This window comes from Dipodomys merriami, unplaced genomic scaffold (genome assembly GCF_024711535.1).
Source record: "Dipodomys merriami isolate MVZ:Mamm:240054 unplaced genomic scaffold, mDipMer1.0.p SCAF_512, whole genome shotgun sequence".
Taxonomy (NCBI): Eukaryota; Metazoa; Chordata; class Mammalia; order Rodentia; family Heteromyidae; genus Dipodomys; species Dipodomys merriami.
In genome coordinates, this window is record NW_027206083.1 from 638,255 (window position 1) to 665,570 (window position 27,316).

Sequence of the window (27,316 nt, forward strand, 5' to 3'; positions counted from 1 at the left end):
AAGAGGATTTGGTTTTCCAATCTCCCCAAAGCAGCGGCAGATTGTGAAGCAGCTAACAAGAGAAATCAGAGTACTGTACACATTATCTAGGTGTGTGTATACGAGAGAGATCGAGATCTGTTACACACTATTTATAACAGGAGGCACCAACAGATGCACTGAATCCACCTGCATGCTCCCAACCCCTTTGATCTCCCCACCCCAAACTGGGATACAAAGAGGATGGGAGGAGGGGACTAGAGCGAGAGAAATGCAGCCACCTATGCAGCAGCCCCCCAGAGAAGTCCCTGGAGGTCCTGCGCCCCCCCCCCAGCACTGGGGTGGGGTTTGGGGCGCCCCCAGGCTCGCCTGCTGGGGTAAAGGTGCAGGAGCTGGGTTCTGGCTTCGGTGATGTTTACTCAGTAGGCTGGCAAAAGGGCTGAGGAGCGGGAAGCTGCGCTCCCATTAGGATCAGGAGTCTCTGTGACCCGAGAACCCCCTGCGGAGCCAAGGCAGTGTGAGCATGAAGGCAGGCTTGGGGAGGAGGAGAGCCTAGTGCCGGATCACCCGTGCGCACCTTGTGCAGGTGCATCGGTGCCTCCTCCCTCTCCTTTCCCCTCCACAGCAACAGTGCATGCGCCTGTCTAGGCGAAGGCAAAGCTGAAGCGGGTGAGCTCTCCCAATCAGAGCCCGGCATTCTCCGAGTACGTATCCTGGAGCTGCCCGCACTGGGCAGCGGGAAGCGGGAAGCTAGAGGCTGGTGGCAGGCGGCGGGAGCAGAGGGCAGGCCCCACGGCTGGTGGGGGGGCGGGACGTGAGACTTGGGCATAGCCTGGAAGGCCCGAGAAAGTCCTAGGAGCTGTGTGTGAGGGAAGTTCCTTCTTTGCTCAGCCCCCAGAAGTGGGGGCTGCAGGGGGCGGGGTATTCCCCCTCCCTCTCCAGGCTCCTAGAGGCCCTCAGGTTCCAACAGTTTTCATTTGGGGCCTCCTACTCGGAGGCTGGGAGCTGCCTCTGGGGTCTAAGGACCTCTGGACCACAACGCCCCCAGAGGTAAAGGGTTCGACTGGGACGGGAGGTGTGGAGCGGAGCCGTGGGGGGAACGGGGGTCCCCGGGCTGGTTTGGGCCGCTGCGGGGCCCCATCGTTAGCCGGGACAAGCCTTCCCAGCCAGTCCTGGCCCACTGCAGCTAGATCTCGGAGGAGCATCCTAGGAAGAGAAGAGCAGGTAGGACTCCGCCTCCCCACAGTCAGCCCCTAGGGGCATAGCCACGCCATTCACTCATTCGTTCATTCCTCATCATTTGTCATTCATTTGTCAGCCTTTTGACCTTTTGGCTGATATTTCACGTTTTTAGGCCAAACTATTTTATTAGTCTATTACTCTTGAACATTTTGTGTTTGTGGTAGACTTTACTTTTTTTTTTTTCAGGTTGTGGGGCATGAACCCTAGGCCTGGTCACTGTCCCTCAGCTCTTCAGCTCAAGGCTAGTACTCTAGCACTTGAGCCACAGAGCCAATTCCAGCGTTTTCTGCTTATGTGGTGCTTAGGAATTGAACCCCAGGGCCTCATGCATGCAAGGCAAGCGCTCTACCAATGAGCCACCTTCCCAGCCTGGAGACTTAGTTCTTGGTACTGTGTTGTGTCTTCTCCTTAGTCTCTTTATTTGAATAATTTTTTTAAATCCCCAGTGGTCCTTTCTGAGGCTTGCTTAGTGGGAGCAGAGACAGAGCACACTGGTATTTTGTTCCTCTTTTTAGTCTTCAGGATGTATTTTTTTCTTTTTTCTTTTTGTTGGCCATGATACTTGAGCTCCAGGCCAGTGCGCTGTCCCTGAGCTCTTCAGCTCAAGGCTAGGGCTTTCTACCACTTGAGCCACAATGCCACTTCTAGCCTTTTCTGTTTATGTGTTGCTGAGAAATCGAACCCAGGGCCTCATGCATGTGAGGCAAGCACTCTATGGCCAAGTCACCTTCCCAGCCCCTTCAGGATGTCTTTGTACGTTCAAAATGTCAATAATTATTTCATTATTTCTTTCCCCTTCAACAAATCACTTCAAGTTTTACCTGTTCCCTTTCTTAATCAGGAATAATGTTTTTCAGAGTTCTAGGTTAAGTAATAAAAACTGAAGGACAGGAACTTGATATGGCTGCTGGATGGGTGGGTTGGTAGTACAGAGTGATGGGAGGGGTGACTGATCAAGACTCAGTGTACAAACAAATGTACATGTAAAACTATAACCCTTTTGTAGAATCATTAGAAGATAAAAATGAAAAAAAATTAATAACAAAAACCCATTGTCTTCTTAGAATATTAGATTTCTGTGAATAGACGTTCTCGTGGTTTATTAGTATTTGCATATATTTGGATGCTGTGAATTATTTTCTCTCTGTTTAGTATATTTACCCAGAGATTCCTTAATACTGAAGTAAGGTAAATTGGCTCTATATAAGTTGAAGTATCTCCTATAGAAGAGGTTTCTAGGAAGTAGGCAGGCTAAAGCAAGTGACAAGTTCTCTTTCCTTCTTCCTTTTTTTTTTCTTTTGTCAGTTGTGGGGCTTGCACTCTGGGCTTGGGCACTGCCCCTCAAGGCGAGTACTATACCACTTGAGCTACAGCGCTACGTCTTGTTTTCTGTATGTTTATTGGAGATAAGAGTCTCATGGCCTTTCCTGACCAGGCTGGCTTTGAACTATTCAGCCTCCTGAGTAGCTAGGATTACAGGCGTGAGCCACCAGCACCTGGCTCCTTCTTCCTTTTATCTTTTTGCAAGAAGGCCTTTGAAAATTACCGTAGATTATATTATTAAAAGGTAATTTATGAAGAAGGCCTTTTGTACACATTAGTAAAAAAGATTTTTATAGAGATATCTCTATGATCAAGAGAGTTAATCATTATTGTTCTTTTCTATGTTGGTATTGGGCTTGAACTCAGGGCCTGTTGCTCTTACTTAGCTTTCTTGTTCATATATGGACCTCTACCACTTGAGCCTTGGCCCTACCTTTTTTGCTGTTTTTTTAATTGAAAGACCCCAGACTCACTGGGATGCTTTCTTCAACGGGAGGGCACCCCAAGAACCAAGACTCCAAACCAGCAGATGCAACAAGCAAGAGGATTTTATTAGGCGTTTGCGCAAACGGTCTCCCTGTCGAAGGCAGACTGGAAGCCCCGAGCAGAGGTTACAGGCACTTTTAAAGACAAAAACCACAGGATTAGCATAAGACCCCAGGCTCCCCAGGATTGGCTCAGCTCTGCACAGGAAGTTTTGTAACACTTGTTGAAAACTAGTTGGTTCCCTAAGGGGGGGGGAGGCTTCTCTGGAGGGGAGTCCACATAGTTACAGGCTCCCTAGTTTGCTGGGCTCGCCAGATGGTCTTTATTTTGAGCCCCCTTGCTGAGAGTTTCTAAACAGGGCGTTAGAAGAACATATCTATGTTTGCAGACCCTGTCCCTGGGCCGGCCTGCATCTGGACTTTGTAACTTTTTAACTTATTTCTGGGAGGGGAAGAGTCAGTGTTAGCGCAAGCAGGTTTACAGAAGCAGAATTAGCAGTTAGCATATTAAAATGGACATGGCCCATATAGTAAAATGGACATAGCCCCAATTTCAATCTTTCATTTATTATTATTTTTTTGAGATGCAGTCTCAAAGACTTCTGACCAGGATGGTTTTAAATTTTAATTGTCCTCTTATCAGTGAGCCACCAGTGTCAGCTGAATTTTCTTGCTTTTGTTTTTTATTTTTGTTTATCAGTGAGAGTTTACCTGTCGAGAGAGATAACTGTAGTTTTCTTTCCCAGGACTTGCTGAATTAAAAAAAAAAGGGGGCATTTTAAATTGTATATTTTATTGGATTGTTAGCTTTTCAAAAAAATTTTTAGGGCTAGGAAGGTGGCTCAGTGGTAGAGCACTTGCTTTGCATCCCTGAGGCCCTGGGTTCGATTTCTCAGCACCACATAAGCAAAATGAAAAAAGATGGAAGTGGCGCTGTGGCTCAAGTGGTAGAGCACGAGCCTTGAGCTGAAGAGCTGAGGGACAGTGCCCAGGCCCAGAGTTCAGGCCCCACGACCGGAAGAGCTGGCCCTCAGCTCTTTAGCTCAAGGCTAGTGCTCTACTACTTGATCCACAGCGCCACTTCCAGCTTTTTTCATTTTGCTTATGTGGTTCTGAGGAACAGAACCCAGGGTCTCATGCATGCAAGGCAAGTGCTCTACCACTGAGCCACCTTCCCAGCCCCTTTTTGTTTTATTTCTTTTTCATGTTTTTTTTTTTTAATTTCTATTGAGGAACGCTGAATAAAAGAAACCACAAATCACCATTGGACCTTTTATTTGGGAGTGGTTTGGACTTTTCAGTTGCAATATAGTTTTACAACTATCTGGTTGGGCAGAGGGAGTAGGTGACTAATGCCTGTAATCTTAGCAATTCCTGAGGTTGAGATCTGACTCTCTTGGTTCAAATCCAGCCAGGAGACTTGTTACTCATCTACAATTAACCACTAAAACGGCTGGAAGTGCAGCTGTGCGTCAAGTGGTAGAGTGCTAACCTTGAGCCCGAAAACTCAGGCCTTGAGTTTTAGCTTCAGGACCAGAACCAACAAAACAAAACAAAAAACTTCATTAGGAGTAGCTGCTTGTTTTTTTTTTTTTTTTTTAAAGAAATAGAATTATCTGTCCTGCAGTTGGGTACTACATATTCCATTTCCAAGTTCAAACATAATTTGTTATTATTTTTCCACAATTATTATTTTTTGGATAACTTTTCTTATAAAATATTAAAAGTAAATACCTGTTCTTTCAAGAAGGATCATGTTTGTGGGTTTTTTTTTTTAATGTTTTCGTCATTTTTGCTTCCAATGCTTTTTTTGGTCCATTGTGGGGCTTAACCTTGGGTACTGGGTGCTGTCCCTGAACTCTTTTGGTCAAGGCTAGTGCTCTCCCTCTTTGAGCCACAGTGCTACTTCCAGTTTTTCTGGTAGTTATTTGGAGATAAAAGATTCTCATGGGACTGGGAAGTTGGCTCAATGGTAGAGTGCTTGCCTCACATGCATGAGGCCCTGGGTTTGATTCCTCAACACAACATAAGCAGAAAAAGCCAGAAGTGGCGCCATGGCTCAAGTAGTAGGGTGCTCGCTTTGAGCTGAAGAGCTGAGGGACAGCGCCCAGGCCCAGAATTCAGGCCCCACGACCAAAAAAAAAGTCACATGGACTTTGTTGCCCAGGATGGCTTTGAATTTTTATCTTCAGATCTCAGCCTCCTGATTAGCTAGGATTACAGGTGTGAGCCACCAGTGCCTGCTGCTTTATAAAAATAAACCCTTCTTTGAAAAAATCCCTTGTGGGGCTGGGAAGGTGGCTCAGTGGTAGAGCGCTTGCCTTGCATACATGAGGCCCTGGGTTCGATTCCTCAGCCCCACGTAAGCAAAAAGTAAAAAGCTGGAAGTGGTGCTGTGGCTCAGGTGGTAGAGCGCTAGCCTTGAGCTGAAAAAGCTGAGGGACAGTGTCCAGGCCCAGAGTTCAGTCCCCACGACCGGACCAAAAAAAAAAATAAATAAAAAAAAATAAAAAATCCCTTGTTTGTTATACAATAATTTAAAAAAAATTAGCAACCAGCCTATAGATCCAAAGGAAAATAATCAGTTCTTTCAGGATTCAAATATAAACTTGCTGTTGTATTGTTTATTATATTAACAGACTTTAGTCCACCTAACCTGTAACACAGACATCTTGAACAATTTCAATCGCCAATAAAGAACTATATCATTAAGAAACAGTGGGGTATTTTTAAGGAGTTGCAAGACTTACCATGAGTGTAAACTCTTCAAATAGTGCCACTGGTGATACTCAAAGGTAAGCCTCCAGTCTCTTTTTTTTAGTTGAAAAATGCTATTCGTTGCAAGGAACAAGTAATTGTGACTGTCAGAGCTAATTGGAAGAATTTTGATGGAAGCATAAAGGAAGTAAAAATATCTTGAAATGGAGCAAACAGGATGATGGCTTATAAACATAGCTCTGGGTCCAGAGATTCTATAGGGATTATTATGCTTCTTTGTGAACTTTATTAACTCTGTGTATGTGAAGTTTGTCCTGAGACTAGAGCTTTGGTTGTTCTTTTCCATTACTCTAAATCTTTTACTTGTGTCTCTGCTTATTTCCACTTGGGTTTGGCCATTATTTCATTTTGCCATAATGTCTGTGATTCTAATTTCTCTTGTTCATCTCAGTAGCCCTAATTGCTTCTGCTTAAGCATTCTTTTAGTTTTAGCTCTACTGTTAATTGCTCTTGTACTTTATCTCTCAGTTTACATTTTGAGAAGATGCATTTAATTGCATCATTTGAAGGTAGAATGAGATTTTTTTTTCTGTTGGCCATGGGGCTTGAACTCTGGGCCTGGGTGCTGTCCCTCACCTCTTCAGCTCAAGGCTAATGCTCTACCACTTGAGCCACAGCACCACTTCTAGTTTTCTGGAGGTTTATTGGAGGTAAGAGTCTCATGGACTTTCCTGCTTGGCTGGCTTTGAACCGAGATCCTCAGATCTCAGCCTCCTGAATAGCAAGGATTACAGGTGTGAGCCATCAGCGCCCAGCTTGCTTCATCTTTTTTGTATCATAGATTCCTTTATACCTTTGAGTAAGGTGATTAATTTTAGTTCATTCACCTATGGTAGGTGGAGTACAGTATTCTAAGGTATTACAAAACTGGGCCCTTGAGGAGAATTTAACTTTCTATTAAATATAGTTTTAAAAAAGGTAAGTACAGAAATTGAACCTATATATGTAGAACTTTTTTTTGTCAGTCGTGGGACTTTGAACTCTGGGCCTGGGCGCTGTCCCTCAGCTCTTCAGCTCAAGACTAGTGCTCCACCACTTGAACCACAGCACCACTTCTGTTTTTTTGGTGGTTAATTGGAGATAAGAGTGTCATGGACTTTCTTGTCTGCACTGGATTTGAACCGTGGATTCTCAGATCTCAGCCTCCTGAGTAGCTAGGATTACAGGCGTGAGCCACTGGCACCTGGCTATGTAGAACTTTTATAGTCACATAACAGAAAAATTCTGCTAAATCTAAAATAATTGGGGATTATATTCTGTATATTTAATTCTGTTTTCAAAATAATTTATTTAAAAGATATTCTAGGGCTTGGGAAGGTGGCTAAGCAGTATATTGCTTGCCTTGCATTCATGAGGCCCTGGGTTCGATTCCTCAGCACCACATAAGCAGAAAAAAGCCAGAAGTGGCGCTGGGGCTCAAATGGTAAAGTGCTAGCTTTGAACTGAAGAGCTCAGGGACAGGGCCCAGGCCCAGAGTTCAGGCCCATGACCGAAAACAAACAAACAAACAAACAAACAAACAAACAAACAAATAAATAAATAAATAAAATCTTTTAAAAAAGATATTCTACAAGCCAGGTGCAAGTGGCTAATGTCTATTATCTTAGCTACTCAAGAGGCTGAGATCTGATAAATGTGGTTCAGAGTCAGCTTGGGAAGTCAAATCCATGAGACGTTTATTTATTTATATTCTTTATTTGTTTTAAATTTATTCTGTAAACACTGTATAGAGGAATTACAATTACATGGGCAAGATAATGAGTACATTTCTTTTTATTTTTTTGTCGGTCATGGGGCTTGAACTCTGGGCCTGGGCGCTGTCCCTCAGCTCTTCACCTCAAGGCGAGCGCTCTACCACTTGAGCTACAGTGCCACTTCCAGTTTTTTGGTGGTTTATTGGAGATAAGAGTCTCACAGTCTCTCCTGCAAGGGCTGGCTTTGAACCTCGATCCTCAGATCTCAGCCTCCTGACTAGCTAGGATTACAGGCGTGAGCCACCAGCGCCCGGCAATGAGTACATTTCTTATCAAGCATTGTAGCCTCCTCCTTTGTTTCCCCTTCCCATACCTTCCCAACCTCCCCCTACCCCGCCCAGTTAACCAGCAAAAAGCTGGAAGCAGAGGTATGGCTCAAGTAATATATTACCAGTGTGAGGAGGAGATTGCTGAGGGATGCTGAAAGGCCCTGAGTTTAAACCACAGTAATGGCAGATACAAACTGCAGAAGCATCATGAGGGTTGGGAGGGGATAGTCTTTTCTCATACTTAATTTGGCAAGGATAGATCTAGATGGTATACATGTTTGAATGTAATCCTACTTCTTAGAGTTTACTGCCAATAATATTTTGGGAAATATTTGTCCAGACTTTTTCCTACAAAAGTATTAATATATTAATGGTACAATAGTTCACATTAGTTTCATTCTTTTTTAGTTAGGAAAGGGAAAATGACTAGAAATCTTTCATATTATTAGTGGCTACAGTATTCTTCATAATTCTAGAATTTGAAAAAAAATTATTTAAACTACCAGTAACATATACATTTGTCTTTTAACAGATTCTAATTCATATCATGGAATATGTAGTATTTGTCTTCTTTCACTGGACATATTCTTGAGCTTTATCATGTTGTAGCCTGTATCAAAATGTTACTTCTTTTTTTTCTTTTTTTTTTTTGTCGGTCATGGGGCTTGAACTCTGGGCCTGGGCGCTGTCCCTCAGCTCTTCAGCTCAAGGCGAGCGCTCTACCACTTGAGCTACAGCGCCACTTCCGGTTTTCTGGTGGTTTATTGGAGATAGGAGTCTCACAGTCTTTCCTGCCCGGGCTGGCTTTGAACCGCGATCCTCAGATCTCAGCCTCCTGAGTAGCTAGGATTACAGGCGTGAGCCACCAGCGCCCGGCTAAAATGTTACTTCTTTTTATTGCTGAACATTCTATGGTATGGATATACTACATTTTGGTTATCTATTCAGTAGTTAGTAGGTGTTTGAGTTGTTTCCACTTTTTTTTTTTTTTTTTTGTCAATTATGGGGCTTGAACTCTGGGCCTGAGCACTGTCCGTCAACTCTTAAGCTTGCTCTACCACTTGAGCTACAGCACCACTTTCGGTTTTCTGGTGGCTTATTGGAGATAAGAGTTTCATGGACTTTCCTACTGGGGCTGGCTTTGAACAGCGATCCTTAAATCTCAGCCTCCTGAGTAGCTAGGATTACAGGTGTGAGCCACCAGGCCTCTGCTTTGTTTCCACTTTTGACTTCTATGAACATTTGATACAATTCTTATGTCAGCAGGGGGCCTGTGGCTCACACCTGTGATCCTAGCAATTTGGGAGGCTGAGATCTGATGATCATGATTGGAAGCCAGCCTGGACAGGAAAAGCCATGAGATAACTCCAATAAGGCACCAGAAAACTGCAAGTGGAGCTGTGGCTCAAAGTGGTAGAGTTCTAGCCTTGAGCACAAAAAGCTCAGGGACAATGCCTAGGTCCTGAGTTCAAGGCCCATGACCATACCCCTCCCCCCAATCTTTATGTTGACATGTTCTTTCTCTTGTTGAGTTGATTCTTTTTTTTTTTTTTTTTTTTTTTTTTGAGTCCAGTAGTGGGGCCTAAACTCTGGACTTGGGCGCTGTCCCTCAGCTCTTCATCTCAAGGCTAGCACTCTATCACTTGAGCCACAGTGCCACTCCTTTTTAGTCAATAAGCCTGGCATGGTGGTGCATATCTGTGATCCCATCTATGGTATAGCTTAAGTGGGAGGATGCCTGGCTTGAATGAGACTTGGAGTTTAAACAGTTCTCATTAGAGGAACTGTTATCTGTGCTGAGGTTTGAATTCAAGTCCTTATGCATGCTTAGCTGGCATTCTGCTGCTTGAGCCATGCCTCCAGACTGGCTTTTTTCTGGCTATTTTGGAGATGTTGTCTCTAGGACTTTCCTCCCCACGCTGGCTTCAAACCTTGATGATCTGGATCTTAACCTCCTGAATAGCTAGGATTTAGTGTGTGTCACTGGCACCTGGCTGGAGGGTCTCTCCCAACTCCATTGTCTGATATTTTTCAGCATTGAACACACATTGAATTATTTTCTTCAGAATGTCTACTTTTATTTCCTTTAATTATTTCTTTTCTTCCAGAAAGGCATTATAGGTTAAAATGACATATCATGGAGCCAAACTGTGAAGTATGAATTCAATTTGTCTAATATTAGTCCTGTTAAGTAGGGCAAATGACCTTATTTTCCTGATTTGTAAATCAGGGTCATAATGGTATCTCTCTAACAGGTATCTATCTAGCAGTGTTAAAAAGATTGAATTTATGAGGCTGGGACTGTGGCTTAATGGTTGAGTGTTTGCCTACCATGCATGAAGCCCTAGGTTTGATCCCTCAGCAGGTACCATATAAACGAAAAAGCCAGAAGTCGTACTGTGGTTCATGTGATAGAGTATTATCCTTGAGCAAAAGAAGCTCAGCGACAGTGCACATGCCCTGAGTTCAAGTCCTAGAACTGGCAAAGAAAGAAGATTAAATTTATATGTTTAAAATGCTTAGATGAGATTTTTCTCCCTCCCTCCCTCCCTCCCTCCCTTCCTTCTTCCTTCTTCCCTTCCTTCCCTCCCTCCCTCCCTCTCTCCTTCCCTCCCTCCCTTCCTGACTCCCTCCCTTCCTCCCTACCCTTCTGTCTCTCGTGCTTTCTTTTCTTTTCTTTTTCCATTGGTCATTGGTCATGTCTTGAACTCAGGACCTGGGAACTGTTCCTGAGCTTTTTTGTTCAAGGCCAGTACTCTACCACTTTGAGGCAGAGTTTCACTTCTAGTTTTTAGGTGGTTAATTGGAGATAAGCATCTCAGAGACCTTCCTTGCTTTGAACTATTATTATCAGACCTCAGGCTCCTACGTAGTTAGGACTACAGAAGTGAACCACCGGTGCCTGGCTCAGATGAGTGTTTGTAAAGCAATATTGCTTTTTGTTAGCAATTTAGGTTATGGTTATTATTATTATTATTATAATTATTTGGTAGTGGGGTTTGAACTCAGGGCCTAGGTGCTGTCGTTGAGCTCTTTGCCTCAAAGCTAGTCCTCTACCACTTTAACATGGTGCCACTTTTGGCTTTTGAGTGGTTAATTGGAGATAAAAGTCTCCTGGTGACTTTTATGCCTGGGCTAACTTTGAACATGATCCTAAGATCTCAGCCTCCTAAGTAGCTAGGATTATAGGTGTGAGCCATCAGTGCCTGGTCTATAATCACATTTGATAATTCTTTCTATAGATTTTTTTTGTTTGGTCATGGGGCTTGAACTCTGGGCTTGAGAGCTGTCCCTGTGCTCTTCAGCACAAGGCAAAAGCTCTACCACTTGAGCCACAGCACCACTTCCTGTTTTCTAGTGGTTTATTGGAGATAAGAGTCTCACGGATTTACCTGCTCGGGCTGGCTTTGAACTGTGATCCTCAGATCTCAGCCTCCTGAGTAGCTAGGATTATATAAGGTGTGAGCCACCATTGCTGGGCTTCTATATCGACTTTTAACCTCAGTGGTCTTCTTCTTTTTTGTTGTTGTTGTTGTTGGTTGTGGCGCTTGAACTCTGGGCCTGGGCACTGTCCTTCAACTCTTCAGCTCAAAGCAAGCACTCTACCGCTTGAGCCACAAAAAAAAAAAAAAAAAGTAGCATCTCATTTTGTGTGAGTAAACAGAGGATTTTTTTTCTTTGGCGATCATGTGGCTTGAACTCTGGGCATGGGCGCTGTCCCTCAGCTTGTCCTGTGCAAGGCTAGCAATCTACTACTTGAGCCACAGTGCCACTTCTTGTAAACTGCTGATTTGAACTGTCAGAGCAGTGCTTCCTAGCCTCAGTTTTGTGTTGGTCTCTTGTGTAAGGTGTGTAAGGACCAAGGCCTTACCCAGTATTCCCACTTCCAGCTTTTCCTGTTGTCTGTCTGTAGAGGACTTTGTGTATTTATGAGTTTTTCCTGCCAAAAGTTTTTGCTTTTGTATCTTAGTCATTCTCTGGCCTCTGAAATCTCAGTCATATGAGTGTAGCTCATGAGGACAGCCATAATGTGTGAATTTGAAGACACTGTTCTTAATGGCTTGCTCAGCGAGTAGCATCTTTTGCAGTACAGCTCCAACCAGAAGTAATGGAACGCAGAGGGAGTCTAAGATCCAGACTGTTACAGAGAGGTTATTTCTCTAGATACAGACAAATGCATCTCTTGTCTGGGACTGAGACAATGTTCATTTTACAAGCTTTTCATATGATTTTGATTCCGATGACCCATGAGCCACTGTTTTGGAAAACAGTATCATTCCCCAAAGATCGCATGTAACAAGAGGGTATCAAAGGACCTCAAAGGAATTAGGGGCTCTAGTATTTATTTGTACCAGTTTTCTTTTTTTTTTTTTCTTTTTGTCAGTGGTGGGGCTTGAACTCTGGGCCTCATTGACCCAAACTCTTCAGCTCAAGGGTAGGGCTCTGCCACTTGAGCCACAGTGCCACTTCCCATTTTCTGGTGTTTTTTGGGAGATAAGAGTCTCATGGACTTTCCTGCTCAGGCTGACTTTGAATGGTGATCCTCAGATTTTAGCTTCCTGAGTAGCTAGGATTAAAGGTGTGAGCCACTGGCACCAGGATACTTAGTGCCTGTTAGAACTCTGGCACTGAGGGCTGGGAAGGTGGCTCAGTGGTAGAGCGCTTGCCTTGCATGCCAGAGGCCCTGGGTTCGATTCCTCAGCACCACATACGCAAAAAGAAAAAAGCCGGAAGGGGTGCTGTGGCTCAAGTGGTAGAGTGCTAGCCTTGAGCTGAAGAGCTGAGGGACAGCGCCCAGGCCCAGAGTTCAGGCCCCACGACCGGACCCCCCCCCCCCAAAAAAAAGAACTCTGGCACTGAATTTGGCATGCAATAATCTTGTTACTTTAACTTGTGCAGATTCCATCCAGTGTCCTTTGGCTGAATTGACTTTTTAGGAAAACATTTTTTAAATTTTTTATCTTTATTGAAAAGATGATGATCTGGGGTATACACTTACATAAGTAAGGTAATGGATACATTTGTTTTTAAATAGTGTTAACCCATCCCTATTTCTCCATGTTACCCATCCCTAGTCCCCTTCCCCACAGTTGTAAGGTTCATTTCCAACTTAGTGCCAAGTGAGTATTAATGTTGCATTACTTCATCCTTTGTCCTGCTTTTTCTGTGATTCCCTTTCTTTTCCAAAGAATGAATAAATTTATATAAAAGACACAAGGTACAGAAAACTATAAGAGGAAAAAAAATAATAACTACATACAAGATATGAAAAGAGCCTCTTCTTTCTGATTCCTGGAGTTCATGTTGTTATGTTTCATTATATGTGGTCCTATGCACTTAGCAATTTGGGGTATTGAGAGCTTGTTACAGAATATCATAGACATATTGTAGTTCTTACAAATGAGGCAAACCATGGGTCATTTTTAAAATTATTGTGAAAATGCTGTACAGAGGGGTTACAATTACATGGGCAGGGTAACGAGTACATTTCTTATCAAGAATTGTTGCCTCCTCCTTTTTCCCCTTCCCATCCCTACTTACCCCCACACCCCTACTCCCCCACCCCCACACCAGCCAAAGTTGTAAAGTTCATTTTTCAACATAACGACTTGTACATATCATTGTAGCAGTGGGTCCTCCTGTATCCAGAGTTAAATGATTTGTTTTTTCCTTTCCTCTTCACAAATTATACCAACATCAAATAGAGTGAAAGCAGGGGTTATACTGTGGGGGAGGGACGTACAAAGCAATAAAGAACTCATCTTATGTAACAATCCCAAGAAAGGAAAAAAAAAAACATTTGAATCCTTATCTTGGAGTCATTTTGCATAACATCAACTTTTCTGATCTTTTCTGCTCGTCTACCTCACCCCAGTTAAAATGGCTATAATCAGGAACTTTAATAACAACAGATGCTGGAGGGATGTGGACAGAAGGGAACCTTACTGCATTGTTGGTCTGGTGTAAACTTGTTCAACCACTTTGGAAAGCAGTATGGAGGTTCCTCAAAAGATTCCACATAGAGCTTCCCTATGACCCAGCAATCCCACTTTTGGGCATTTACCTAAATGATCACAAACAAGGACATTCTAAAGCTGCCATGGGTCATTTTTAAAATATATATTTATTGTAAGATACATGGGTCAATATTTAATAGAACCAGATCTCATAGACTATGAAATAATTCTCCTATAATCTATTAGTCTCAAATACCCAAGCACCTCTTTTTATTTATATACTGAAATGGAACTCCAAAGATATGGAAATAACTATCTTTTTTCTTAGTTTTTTTATTTATATGATGACTCTGTGTTCTTTACCTTATAGATAGTGTATTCACATGAACATCTGTGGAAAGGGAGGGGAGGGCATAGAATCTGAGGGAAAAGGGTGAAAAAGTGTGGCAGTGGAGTGTACTAAACATGGATGAAAGCCAACTATGCAACTCGTGGGTGCAGATAGAAGAGAGGGAATGGGAGAGGATGAGGGAAACAGATGATACTCTATGTAAGGAAATGTATTTATTACCTGGTGAATGTAAATGTAATCCCACTGTATATCACCTCTAAATTAACAAAGTAAATAAAAAATGTAACCAATTGCAAATATTAAAAGGTGGCAAAAGCAAGGTTCATTTCTGTCATCCTTGCTACTCAGGATGCTGAGATCTGAGGATCACTTTTCAAAGTCAGCCTGGGCAGGAACGTCTGTGAGACTCTTCTGCAATTAGCCACCCAAAGAAGCTGAAAGTGGAGCTGTGGACTGAGTGGTAGAGCACTAGTCTTGAACACAAAAGCTCAGGAACAGCACCCATGCCCTGAATTCATGGCTCAGAACTCACACACACACACACACACACACACACACACACACACACACACACACACACACACACACACACACACACACACACCATGGCAAGAAGTGTATCATTAGATTTTTTGGTGGGGCCACCACCCTGCTTTGACCATTTCATGGTCTCTTCAGGCTCCTGCTCTTCACCTCTTTGGACACTAGGTGGCAGTGCTCCCCCATAATAACCCAATGGCACCAAAGTTTAGGGGCTTTTCTGAAGTCTCTCCAGGTGGTTTGCTCATCCTTACATCACCCAGATATAGCAAGAATCCTGTCAAGATGGCTTAGTAAGAATCTCACCATCAAAACATGATTCACTTTAATATCTTCTTAAAGAAGATTTTTGAAGTTCTGTGCTAAGAGGAGCAAAGACCAAATATATTTCCATCTACCACCCGTCAATTCATCCATCCATCATCCATCTATCTACCCATCCATCCCTCATCCATCTCTCCACCATCTGTCCATCCACCCATCCATCCATCATTAATCCAATCCCATTTACTCATCAGTCATCCATAATCCATTCACCCATCCAATATCTACACATCATCCATCCACCCACCCAATCTATCCATCTATCATCCATGCTCATCCATCCACAATCCACCCATCCATCCATTCACCCACTCAATTCATCTATCATCCATCTTTCTACCCTCCATCCCTTATCCTCCTCTTTACCATCCGTTCATGCATCAATTCATCCTCCATCTGTCCACAATCCATCCATCCATCCATCCATCCATCCATCCATCCATCCATCCATCCAAACTTGGAGCATTTCTTTTTCTCAGAAAAGTGCTATATGAATTTATTTTTTAGGTATAATATGTTAAAGATTCGTGTCATTTAGGAGAGAGCGTGTTGAACACTTCACATCCTCCGGGGAGATAATTGGTATCTCTCTAGGGACTGGTGGGGTGAAGGCTGGGGATGGTGGCAGGAAGCACTGGCACACCAGCAACAGTTTTAATTAAGTTTTTTTTTTTTTTTGGTCAGTTGTGGGGCTTGAACTCTGGGCATGGGGATTGTCCTTCAGCTATTCAGCTCAAGGTGAGCACTCTACCACTTGAGCTACAGCACCACTTCTGGCTTCCTGTTGTTTCATTGGAGTTAAGAGCTCACGGACTTTCCTGCCCGGACTGGCTTTGAAACGTGATCCTCAGATCTCAGCTTCCTGATTGGCTAGAATGGAAAGCTTGAACCACCAGTGCCCAGCTGCTATAGATACTTTTTCAGAAAGTCCTTGCAATTTTGCCCAGTGTCAGCCTCCGACTGAGATCCTTCTACCTATGTCTTCTCTGTAAATGGGATGACAGGTGTGCCCTGATGTGCTCAGCCCCTCTCCCCTTTTGCAGATGGGTTTCAGGAAGGAATCTAGACTCACTGCAGTCATGTCCTTGGCATGACCTTAACTAAGCTCTGCTTATCTTGCACCTCTGAATTTGGATTCACCATCCAGCCTTCTCTTCCCAGAGAGGTTGTTCTGTGAGGCTAGGTGAACCCTTAGGGGTTTGTTTATCCATGAGGAGTGCTGAGCTCCAGGTCACAGCACTGATCTCTAGGTGTATAGGTCCTGTCCTTGCTGGAGTTGGAGTAACACCATCTTGTAGCAAGTCATTACTTAGCTGTTGGACCAGGTGAACTGCAGCACACAAGACCTCCTTCCCTTGGCTGGATCCTGGGTGACAGCAAGCAGGGTGCAAGCAGGCCATCCCATATTCCACCTGCAGCTACTCTGCGGGCTTGACACTAGGTGGTGCTCTGACCTAGATTCTGTTAAAGACAGAGTCACAGGAGAATTTAGGGGTAGTAGTATATGTGTGTCTGTCTTCCAGGGTCCTCGTGATGACTCTCTGGGTGGTACAGGCTAGGGGCTCATAGCTGTCTCCTGCTCTGTAAGTAACCCCTACTAAGACGTCCAGTCTGCCCCTTTGGACCCAGCTCACAGGCCCCCAGCTCTGTGCAGAGCTTCCCAGGAAGTTCACACCACGGTCTGCCCTTCCACTGGCAATGCATACAGGGCCTTGGGCTTACCTGGATGGCCTTCCAAGTGGCTCTGTCCCGGGGCATCCTGAGGATCTGCTGAAGGTCAAACCCCCTGCCCAAGCTCAGGGCTACTCTCTGACTCACCAGGCTCCCTGGGAGAGAGACTGGCTGCCTCAGACCAGGCAGGCCCCAGGTTGTGGCCATGGCAGGGGGAAGGACCCAGCCACAGGGTAGAGGCCTGTGCTGCCTTCTTCACTGATGCCCCGAACACCTGGCTTCACCATTGCCTCTGGCCCAGCCCCATTTCCTCTGGGTGTTGTCCTGTCCCCTTTCTTCACCTTTGTGGTGGCACAAAACCATTCTTCCCGTCACCAGCATCACCAGTGAGGGGCATGTGACCTAAGCCCAGCCAATCACAGCACTCCAGCCCCTCTCAAGAGTGATTGGGGACTGGGAAGGTGGCTCAGTGGTAGAGTACTTGCCTAGCCTGCATGAGCCCTGGGTTCCATTCCTCAGCACCACATAAACAAACAAACAATAAAAAGAGTGGTCCAGGAGGTGGGTGTGTGCCCAAGAGGAGCCAATAAGAATGCCTCTGCAGACCCAAGGTGGGCCAATGGGAATACCTCTTGTTCACCCATGGAGGGCCAATGGGCATTTCTCCTGCAGACCCAAGGAGGACCAATGGGAATGCTTCCTGCAGACCCAAGGAGGGCCAGTGGAAATGCCTCTGCAGACTCCAAAGCTCCTGCAAAGACAGTCTGGGATTCCAAACTGCTTGGTCCATGCTTGCCACGAGTCAGACCAGTGGCAGTTGGTGTCATGGCTGAGGTTTGAAGGTGGGAACTGAATCCCAAGTGAGGAGAGTGGGTCTGTGGTGTGGATTAATGGAACAGAGTTGGTCAGGTATGGCAGGAGGGCTCCTGAGGTTGAGGTTCACCTAGGTCCTGCTCTCTGATCTGGCATCTTCTGCCATGGCCTGGTGCAGCAAGTTTGCCCTTGACCTTGAATGCTGGAGAAAGAAACTTCCATGTCTTCTAAACCAGCCCACCTCATGTATCATCATGGTAGCTCGAACCACAGGAAACAGTCCCCAGCATCCGTAAGGGAAGTGTAGATAATGTGAACATAGAGCTGTAAAAAACCCTGGGGGAATCTCTGTCCAAGGGAGACTGGAGGAGAGGGAAGAAGACTGCTTTGTTCTCTGCCAAGCTCAGGCTGGACTTTCGGGGCCAGCACTCCTCTCCAAGGGTGGTCTGTGGAGCCATGGAACCTTCCAGCAGGGCTGGTGACAGTGGCCTTTAGATCCCCCCTCAGGAAGTGGTGCTGTGGCTCAAGTGGTAGAGCGCTAGCCTTGAGCTGAAGAGCTGAGGGACAGCGCCCAGGCCCAGAGTTCAAGCCCCACGACCGACAAAAAAAAAAAAAAAAAAAAAAGGATCCCCCCTCAGCTGAGGTCCTCTGGTGCCTGGGGGATGGGCCCCAGCTGCTTGACATCCTGGGAAATCTCAGCCTGCACTCAAATCCTAATTTATATCGCTGGGAAGGTAATTTATGCACTCATGTAAATTCCTTTTTACTGCTGAGTTTTGAGTAACAGGTGTGTAATTATTTCCAGCTTGCCTTTCAAGACAATTCTAAACCGCGGGCTGTTAAGACCTTAATATTCTTCAGGGTTGCCAGGGATGGTATTTTTCCTGGATCAAATTCATCCCCCCTGTTGGGGCTGACATTATTGGGTTACAAATTTTGCTTCAGGAGGCTGGAAGGCTTAGCCGTGCGTGTGCGTGTGCGTGTGCGTGTGCGTGTGTGTGCGTGTGTGGGTGTGTGTGTGTGTGGGTGTGTGTGTGTGTGTGGGTAGGTGGGTGGGTGGGTGGGTGGGTGGGTGTGTGGGTGTGGGTGTGTGGGTGGAACAGCCAAGGCTGGCCCTGGCCCTGTGTGTATTGCTATTTTTTATTTTTGCAGCCTGGTCTCTTCTTTATTGAGTCATGGATATTCCTTGCAGACCTACTATGAGCACAGTTCTACGAGGATTGTGTAACAAGTGCAGCAGCTAATGAACCTTAGGGAAGATTAGTTGTGGGCACAGAGGGATGGGGACGAGTCCTGAGGCTTGAACTCAGCGCCTGGGCACTGTCCCTGCAGCTCCTAGCCTGGCTGACCCTGGCTGATGTCTTGGCCTTGGGCTTCAGGGTTCTCAGCTGATAGTTGAAATGATATGGGCCCAGACAGTTGGCGTCCAGCCCTGCCCCGCTTCCCAGGAGCAGTGGGGCATGGGGCGTAGATGCTTGCCAAGGCAGCCCAGCTGGCTTCCAGACACCAGCTCTGCGGTGGGCTGGGCGTGGGCCACAAGACCCAGGTGCCCCTTGGGGAGTCTGGGCAAGGCCTGAGTCCCAGTCCCGAAAAGGCCCAGGGCTGACAGCTTGGCCAGCAGCCCCACACCATGGGCAGGCAGTGGAACCTGTAAGAGGCACGGCCTAGAGGCGGAAGTGATGGTATTGGAAAAGTGGCCTAGAGACCCCATGCATTTGAGTCGTGGCCTAGAGGGAGGAAGTAAGAGCATTGGGGTCTAGAGAAGAAAGTAAGGCCATAGGGGTGTGGCCTAGAGAAGGAAGGCTAATGGGGGCGTGGTCCACAGGGAGGAAGTGAGGTCATTGAAACTTGGCCGGGCAGGGGCTGTTAGGGGCCTGGCCCTGCTTTTCCTCTGTCTGTCTCCAGTGGGGGTGAAGCCATTTTGCCCCACCTGGTGATCTCCACCAGGTGTTCTACCCCTCCACAACCCAAAGCAACAGGGCCAAGTGGGCCAGAACAAAAAGAAACCTTTCATCCTGTAGGCCAATTGCCTCAGGTCTTATGTTACAGGTGGGAGAATGAGGAGCACATGGGATAGCATTGGATCAGGGTGTGTTTTGGGATACACACATACAACATGCAAGCACACGCAAACACATGTATGCACACACAAGCATGCACACATGCACATGAGCATATATACATCCATATACACATGTGCACAGACACAAACACACATACAGTTCATGCACACACATGTACACACACGGAGGCTTGTTTCCTCCCGCCCCTCCCCCCATTTCCATGTTTCCCTTCAGCTCCTTGTCGGTTGCATTATCAGGAACTGCTTGATAAAGGAACTCTGTTGGATGATGACAAAAATTGATTTCCAATTCCCTGCAGAATGAGTTCATCATCACAGTGGCACGAGCAATTTAGCTTAGACTCCAGGCCTGCCTGGGATTATAGCTCACACTGACAAGTCAAGCCCCTGGAGGGTTTTCCTGTGAAGCCCCAGGAGGATTTTGACAGGGAGGGGAAAGAGACATTCTCAGAGGGGTTTGTGTGGGGGTGTGGCCAGAAGGGCATTGCTGCTTCAGGGCCCCTCTGAGGCCACTGGTGGGAAGTAGTCTCCCAGGCTGCCTTCCATGGAGCTGTGGGAAGTTGAGTCCTGCTCAGCTTGATCACTCAAATGTGCAGCTGAGAGAGAAAGGATCAGTTTCTTCGGTATAGGAAGCCCTCAGATGGTGTCCGTGGAGGTTTAAAGGAGGTTTTCAGGAGTTTGGGAAGTGGCCTGCATGGCCTGGGCCACTGACTATGACAGGCCAGCTGATTGGTTGAGACCCCATCTCAAAGATAATTGGAGTGAAGAGAGCTTGGGTGTGGCATGAGGCCCTAAGTACAACCTCAGTATGGCCCGCAAAACATTTCAGACAAGCCCATTTAAATGTGTGTGTGTGTGTGTGTGTGTGTGTGTGTGTGTGTGTGTGTGTGTGTGTGTGTGTGATTCTGCTCGCCCTGGTGCCCTGTAATCCTAGCTATGCAGGAGGCTGAGATCTGAGGATCGAAGTTCGAAGCCATCCTGGGCAAGTAAATCCATGAAGTTCTTATCTCCAAATAACCACCTAAAAGCCAGAAGTGAAGCTGTGGCTCAGGTGGTAGAACACTAACCTTGAGCAAAAAAAGTGAAGGGATAGCACCCAGGCTCTGAGTTCAAGCCCAAGGACCAGCCAAAAAGAAAAAAGAAAAATGACTAATTCTCATTGTGCATCAAGTGACAGTTGCTTCAAAGCCACTTTTGTTGGGCCCACAAATGAACTAAAAGTGGGGGCAGAGTCTCATACCTCTAACTCATGTTGTATGTGTCTCTGCTCTGAACCATTTTTCCAGCCATTGCTTTGCAATCACTTTAGGGTTCAGGAAGGACCAGACAAATTGATAATTTGACAAGGGATGAAGCCACCACTGAGGGCCAGCAGAGCTCCTCAGGACAGATCACCCCACAGGACACAGGATATGCTCATCCTGACCAGCTGAGACAGCCATCATGCCTCTCCAGAATCCACCAGAAACAAGGACCAGAATGATCACCACCTAGGCCACACAGGGACTGGTGGCCATTTTAACTTGGCATACCTTTGTCCTCAAGTCTCCTTATTTTTTATTTTTTGCCAGTCTTGGGGCTTGAACTCAGGGCCTGGGCACTGTCCTGGAGCTTCTTTTGCTAGTGTACTATAACTTGAGCCACAGCACTGCTTTTGTTTTTTTCTGTGTATGTGGTACTGAGGAATCAAGCCCAGGGCTTCATGCATGCTAGGCAAGCACCCTACCACTAAGCCACATTCCCAGCCAAAGTCTCCTTATTTAACTGAAGGCAAATGTCTGTACCCCAAAAATAGCTGATGATGTGCCCAAGCTGTTTTCCACCCCATCGCCACCATGGAAGAATTGTCCTTTACATGCCCCTCACCGTGTCCCTTTATTTGGAGTGGAGCTCTTGTGGTTTGGATCTGGGGTGTAAAACACTGGTTTCCAGAGGACAGCTAGCCCAAACCAATCAATGGGTGGGTGGATGGATTGGTGGTGATAGGCTCCCATCTTAGTAGCCAAGGTAGTGTGGTTGTGCCACCTTATTTGCACTGATTAGGTAGATGCATGATTGGAGATTACCACATAAATAGATACTATGATTGTAGCACCCAACATTCAACAGTTGGTACTCCATGTAACAAACTCCCTGCCCATGATGCAGGGGGTGAACATCTGCTTGGATCCCTCCCATCCTGCCACATGTGCCGAGCTCTGGGGGCAGTGAGCAGTGAGCAGTGTCAGTGTCTGTCTATGTCTCAGGAGAGCCAAATTCCTAACTCCACCACCCTAGTGGCTGGAATTGCAAAATTACAGGATATATGCATATATATCTACATATATATGTATGTGCCATATACATATTTATGTATATATATACACATATATATGTGCGTATTTGAGCTTCAGTTTGTGGGAACAGCCAAGACCAGTTACTGGATGATGGAAGAGTTGTGTTGGGGGCAGGGCACCTATGGCACCTTCTTTGTCCTGTGGCCAGATATTCCCAGGGGCTGAGACCCCTACTGGGCTGTCACTTGGAGCCACTGCTGGTCTCCTTCCCATGGGGGATTCTGCAGGATGTTGTGCCCCTGTGTATGTACGTAGGGATGGCAGTCATGCTGTGGTCTCCTGCCACTCATTTATGCTCCTCTGGAGCCTCCTTTCCCAGTGTGGAGAGCCTGAGAGAACTCGTTGAAGTCAAAGGCACTTGGACTAATGGCATAATTGCTCTCTGAAACCATTTGCAAAGTAATTATTGACTATTTTTAGGTTGATCTAGCTTTTTTTTTTTTTATCCCCACTAAGTAATGAAGCTTTGCTTGGGGTGATGGGGTGGGGAGCAATCATATACACACACACAGTTAGACAGAACAGAGGTCCACTCTTTGCCACCGTTTTCTTTTCTACCTGCTTTAATGCAATAGCAGAGATGAAACAGCACCCTCCCCGCCCCCCCAGCCCCAAGCCAGCGGGTGAGTGAATGGGCCCCTGGAGACCTCTGTGTTCTTAGCCCTGCTAAGGGACATTTTTGGTATTAAGATGCACTTTCAAGAAACAGCAGCTGGAGAACTTGCTGAGACTGGCAGTTCCTGTAAGGACAGGAGGTCCTTGAGGCCCCGAGGTTAGAGTAATGAAACCCAGGAATTTTCCAAGTTGCTCTCTTGAGACTCTCCCTCCCCCACCAGGGGGCTTCCTTCTTCCTCTACTCCCCATCCTTCTATGCCCTGAAATCCTGTCCTTCATTTGCTCGCTGCTCACAGCAAGCTAATGGAGACACATAGTACAGTATTCACATTTAAAACATGGTTATTAGTGCTCCATTAGGATAAATGAGGTCTGTGGAAAACCAGCCCATGCATTTCGGTGTCTGCTTAGTGTATCCATTGTGCCCGGATGGGGTCCTCGGAGCCACTGCCCGGGGAGAAGGGGTGAGCTCTGCCCAGAAGAAACTCCATGTGCAGGGGTTGGTGATGGGAACCAGGGTCACACAGGGGGGCTGAGACTGGGGTGAGCTTGGTGGTCAGAGCCCATGGCCGCAAACAGCTATCAAGGAAGATGGTCACCTTTTGGGGAATCAGAAGTGCTCTGACTGACCCATGGCAGTGGGTCAGGAGTTAGGAGAGTGTGGCCATGGAGTGACAGTGGGTATAGATTCTGGAGCACCGTGGCCATGGCAGTTGGTAGGCATCATCCTTCACAATGACCAGCAGGGCCCTGGCTCCTCACATTCGAAGAGCCAGGTGCAGCTGCTCATCACCTGACCCCTCTTGAGACCATGGATCACCACCTGACCTCTCCTAAGACCACGAACTGTCAGTCCACTTCTGAAGCCACCTTTGGCCAGTTCTGAACGTACTGGTGACCAGGCCCTGCTTTGCCTCTGCTTGCCTCCTCTCCTCCCGCCCTGATTCTTTCTGTTGAACCTAAAGCAAACATCTCTCTCCAAAGATGGCCGAAGACATACAGAAGAGCTGTCATTATCCATTACCTGACACAGACATCCCTTTTCTGCCCTTCGCTACATGTCTTTATTTGGCTCAGAGGAACTAGTGGCCCTATGGAATGTGGGGCTCCTGGTGCTGTGGTTGGGGGGCCCTGACTCTGGTTTAAGCACTGTGTGACCTTGGGAGATCCAGGGTCCAAAGTGACCTTCATACTTTATCCTTTCTCCTCCCTGGGAGCTCACGGAGCCGCTTGCTGATGGTGCTAGAATGGGCTCAGCCTGTCTCACTGCTTATGGTGACCCATCCTGAGGAAGAGGGGGGGGGAGGCAGGTCTGTGCTTGATAGCACTCACCAGAAATCCTAGCACTTGCAAGGCTGAGGCAGGAAGATCAAGAGTTCTAGGACAGTCTGGGCTACTTATGAAAGTCTGAAACATCCTTCTGTCAGGGAGTCAGCTGAGCCTGCCTCTGGTCTGAACTATACAGGATCCCTCAGTCACTGGAGCTTTCCTCCTCCTCCTCCTCACCTCCCTTCTCCTGCTCTTTGTCCTCTTCCTCTTCTTCCTCCTTCTTTGTGCCAGTCCTGGTGCTTGAACACAAGGCCTGGGTGCTGCCCCTTAGTTATTTTTTTTTCATTTGGTCAAGGATGATGCTCTACCACTTGAGGCACAGTTCTACTTTCAGCTTTTTGGTGGTTAATTAGAGATAAGTGTCTCATGGACTTTCCTGCCTGGGCTGGCTTCAAACCGTGATCCTCATATTAAAGCCTGCTGAGTAGCTGGGATTACAGGTGTGAGTCACAGGTGCCCTGGCTGTGTTTTGACATCTTAATGGAGTTGGTAGAAGGGTACTAACTACTTTTTCTTCTGATTTCTGAGTTTGACACTTTTAATATTCATTAAAAATGATACGATTTCCTTGTTTCTGCATCTCTCCTGCCTCAGGGGGTCTATTTGCATTTGTAAAGTTCCAGAGTCCTTGGCAGGTTTCTTCCATTTGGAAATAAGGTGCCAGGACCGTTGTTGCCCTATGTAAGTCCCACATGTAGCCTCAGCTCTGAGTTATGACTCAACAGCTCCATAAGGAGTAGAAACAATTTATAATGATGAGATTTATCATGGAGATAAATGGCTACCACTTGTTAATGGTGAGATTGATTGCTGTAAAATTTATCTGCTCAGTGTCTTTTGTTAGTAAGGCCAGGGAGATTGCACAACTCTTAATCCCTTCTCAAAAAATCAAGCTGTCCCCTATCCTCAGTGAGGAGCCCAGGGGAGATGTCCAGGAAGAACATACATCGATCAAGACTTTCCAAGGGTACCTTAAGTTATTATTATTATATTGTGGTGGTACTAGGATTTGAACAGGGCCTCGCCTGCTCAGCAGATGCTCTACTTGAGCCATGTCCCAGTTCTTACTGCTTAGGTTAAGGATGGGGTGTTTACTTTTGAAATAGGGTCTCATGTTGCCAGGGCTGGTGTGAACTTCCTATTTGTATGATACTCCCACATGCATAGCTGCCACTACAACCTGCTTATTGATTGCAATTGTGTGTGTGTGTGTGTATCTGAGCTAGCTTTAAATTGTGAGCCTCCTGATCCCTGTTTTTCAAGTAGGAGCCAGATCCCACCCAGCTGTGACATCCTGGATGGATGAACCCATTGGTAGAGTCAGAGCCCTCACAATCCAATCACTTATCAAGGCCCTGCCTCCTGACAGTTCATTCAGCTATGATGTCTGGTGGATGAGCCCATAGGTGGAATCAGAACCTCTATGACCCAATCATTTCTCTCATCTCCAGATGGCAGCAAGCTTTCAACCCAGGAGCCTTTGGACCCTATTCATGCTTCCCAGATGAAGAAGATGACATAAAGGGATGGCAGAGATGTCTGGTTGCAGTCCTAATGCACCAGTTGATCAAATTAAGAGGACAACAGAGATAGGGACTCAGAGCTCTAAACCCAAGGAGTGGAAGGATCTATCCTGGAACCATCCACTAACAGATTTTGGCTGAGTGAGAAGTTAATGTCTGCAGTGCCTAGCTGCTTTTATTGGGGATAGAATCATGCATTTGGGGCTGTAACGGAGGTGGGGAGACCTATGGAAGATGAGGCATAGAAAACATTCCACCTGCACATTGCAAAGTTCGGGCCAATGGCTCCTCTTTCTCCTCTCACTGAGAGTCAGCCTTTGGATGGTCGGCTGGGGAAGGAATATCCAGTGTCACCAAAAGGCCAGAAAATCCCCAAGCCAAATCTCCTCTATCAGGTTGATTATTTTTCTTCCCATAACTAGTAGCAGGTATTTGGCTGTGTCCATTAAAAGCCATTTCATGTTCCCTTGACAAAGGAGATTTTTATTTAGTGCTGTAAGATCAATAATGAAGCATCTCATGTGAACTATTAAAATGGGAAATGTTTGCTGGGCTGACAATTGTGCTATCAATACATACCGAGTAATACATTGAGGACAGCCAAATGGACCAATAGCTCTTATGGAAAAGGCTTAGCAGGGCACCCTGGCTGGGACGCAGCTGCCGTGCTGGCCTTCGGGGCTGCATTTGGAAGAGTCCTCCATAGATCCCCAGCAGTCCTCCATCTCAAGTGGGGTGGGACATGGCTTTGGCTGCCTGAGCTGCTCACATGCATGTTTTCCATGTGGTGGAGAGCTGTGTAGAATAGACTCCTCTCCTTGCCTTCTCAGGGAGGCCTAGAGCAGTTTCACTCTGGACTGCAGTGTCCATCTTGGCCCATGCCCCTAGACATGATGTCCTGCCTTCCTGCCCCTGTGCTCAGTGCCTGGGACTCCAGACCTGCAGACCCTCTGCCCCCTAACTTCCCACCAGTCTGTCATTGACTTGCCTCTGAATCTATAGGTTTTGTCTCCTAATTCTTAATAAAATGTTTCCAGGACTTTTCCTCCACTTCTGTCTACTGAACACCATTTTTTGTAAACCCTCTTCTCTATCCTCCTCATCACCACTCCCACGTCCCCTCCCTCCTCTCCCAGTGATAGGGCTTGAGAAGTCCTAGCCCTGATTGTTTGGTCAACTTGACTGGATGGAGAAACTTGGGGGAGACTGGGGAGGCTCACTTCTGCCCATGTCAATGATGGATTTTGAAATGATCCAATCATATCAGGGTGATGATCGTGAATGGATTCATCAGATCATGATGTGATCAGTGTACATCTGATCATCAGTGGATTCATCGGATCATGATGTGATCAGTGGATCTGATTATTGATGGATTCAGGATTTGATTAGACCCTTGGGAGCTGGTGGAAATGACGGGGTCTGGGTGGAGGAAGTGGGTGGCTGGGAATGTGTCCTTGGAAGCTGTATCTTGCCTGGCCACTTCCTGTTAGTCCCATTGAAAGACAACCTATGAGGAAGCTGAGACAATAGCAAATCAAAACCTGGCAGGGCTTCTGGGATCATTTAACCCCTCACTCCAGAACTGGGATGGGAAGAGCAAGAAACACAGGTGCGAGCTCCTTCACACCAAGGCACCAGCATATGCCTGCCTGTCGCTGGAGGTATTTTTTTTTTAGACACAATCTCATGGGGAAGGCAGCCTGTGCAGTCAGCCACAGAATCTGCCTCCCAACGTGAGTGCAGCCTCTTTTCAACTCTGATAGCAGCTGACAAGCCAGAGGAAATGGTTTCCACTTGTCACCAAACTTAAGGTCAGGGAGGTGGTACCCTCAGCCAACACCCATTGTCTCTGCTCAGAAAGCTCTCTGTACATCTTCAGTAGGTGCTCCAAAGAGACACCATGCCACAGGCATGACCATGTCTGCATCCTACCTACCCAC

At 46.3% G+C, this 27,316-nt stretch overlaps 1 protein-coding gene and 1 long non-coding RNA gene across 24 annotated transcripts in view; one reads left to right on the forward strand and one right to left on the reverse strand.

Moving 5' to 3' along the window:
- Positions 1–27,316, reverse strand: part of LOC138810943 (hepatoma-derived growth factor-related protein 2-like) — a 289,960-nt gene that overhangs the window by 162,167 nt on the left and 100,477 nt on the right. The gene's annotated exons all lie outside the window — the stretch shown is intronic.
- Positions 393–25,587, forward strand: LOC138810944 (uncharacterized). 2 transcript variants are annotated; one of them, XR_011367300.1, is made up of 3 exons: positions 393–683; positions 5,669–5,824; positions 25,302–25,587. It is a non-coding gene; the product is annotated as an uncharacterized lncRNA (long non-coding RNA). The 2 variants fall into 2 exon arrangements; XR_011367301.1 differs by lacking the exon at positions 393–683 and adding an exon at positions 946–1,203.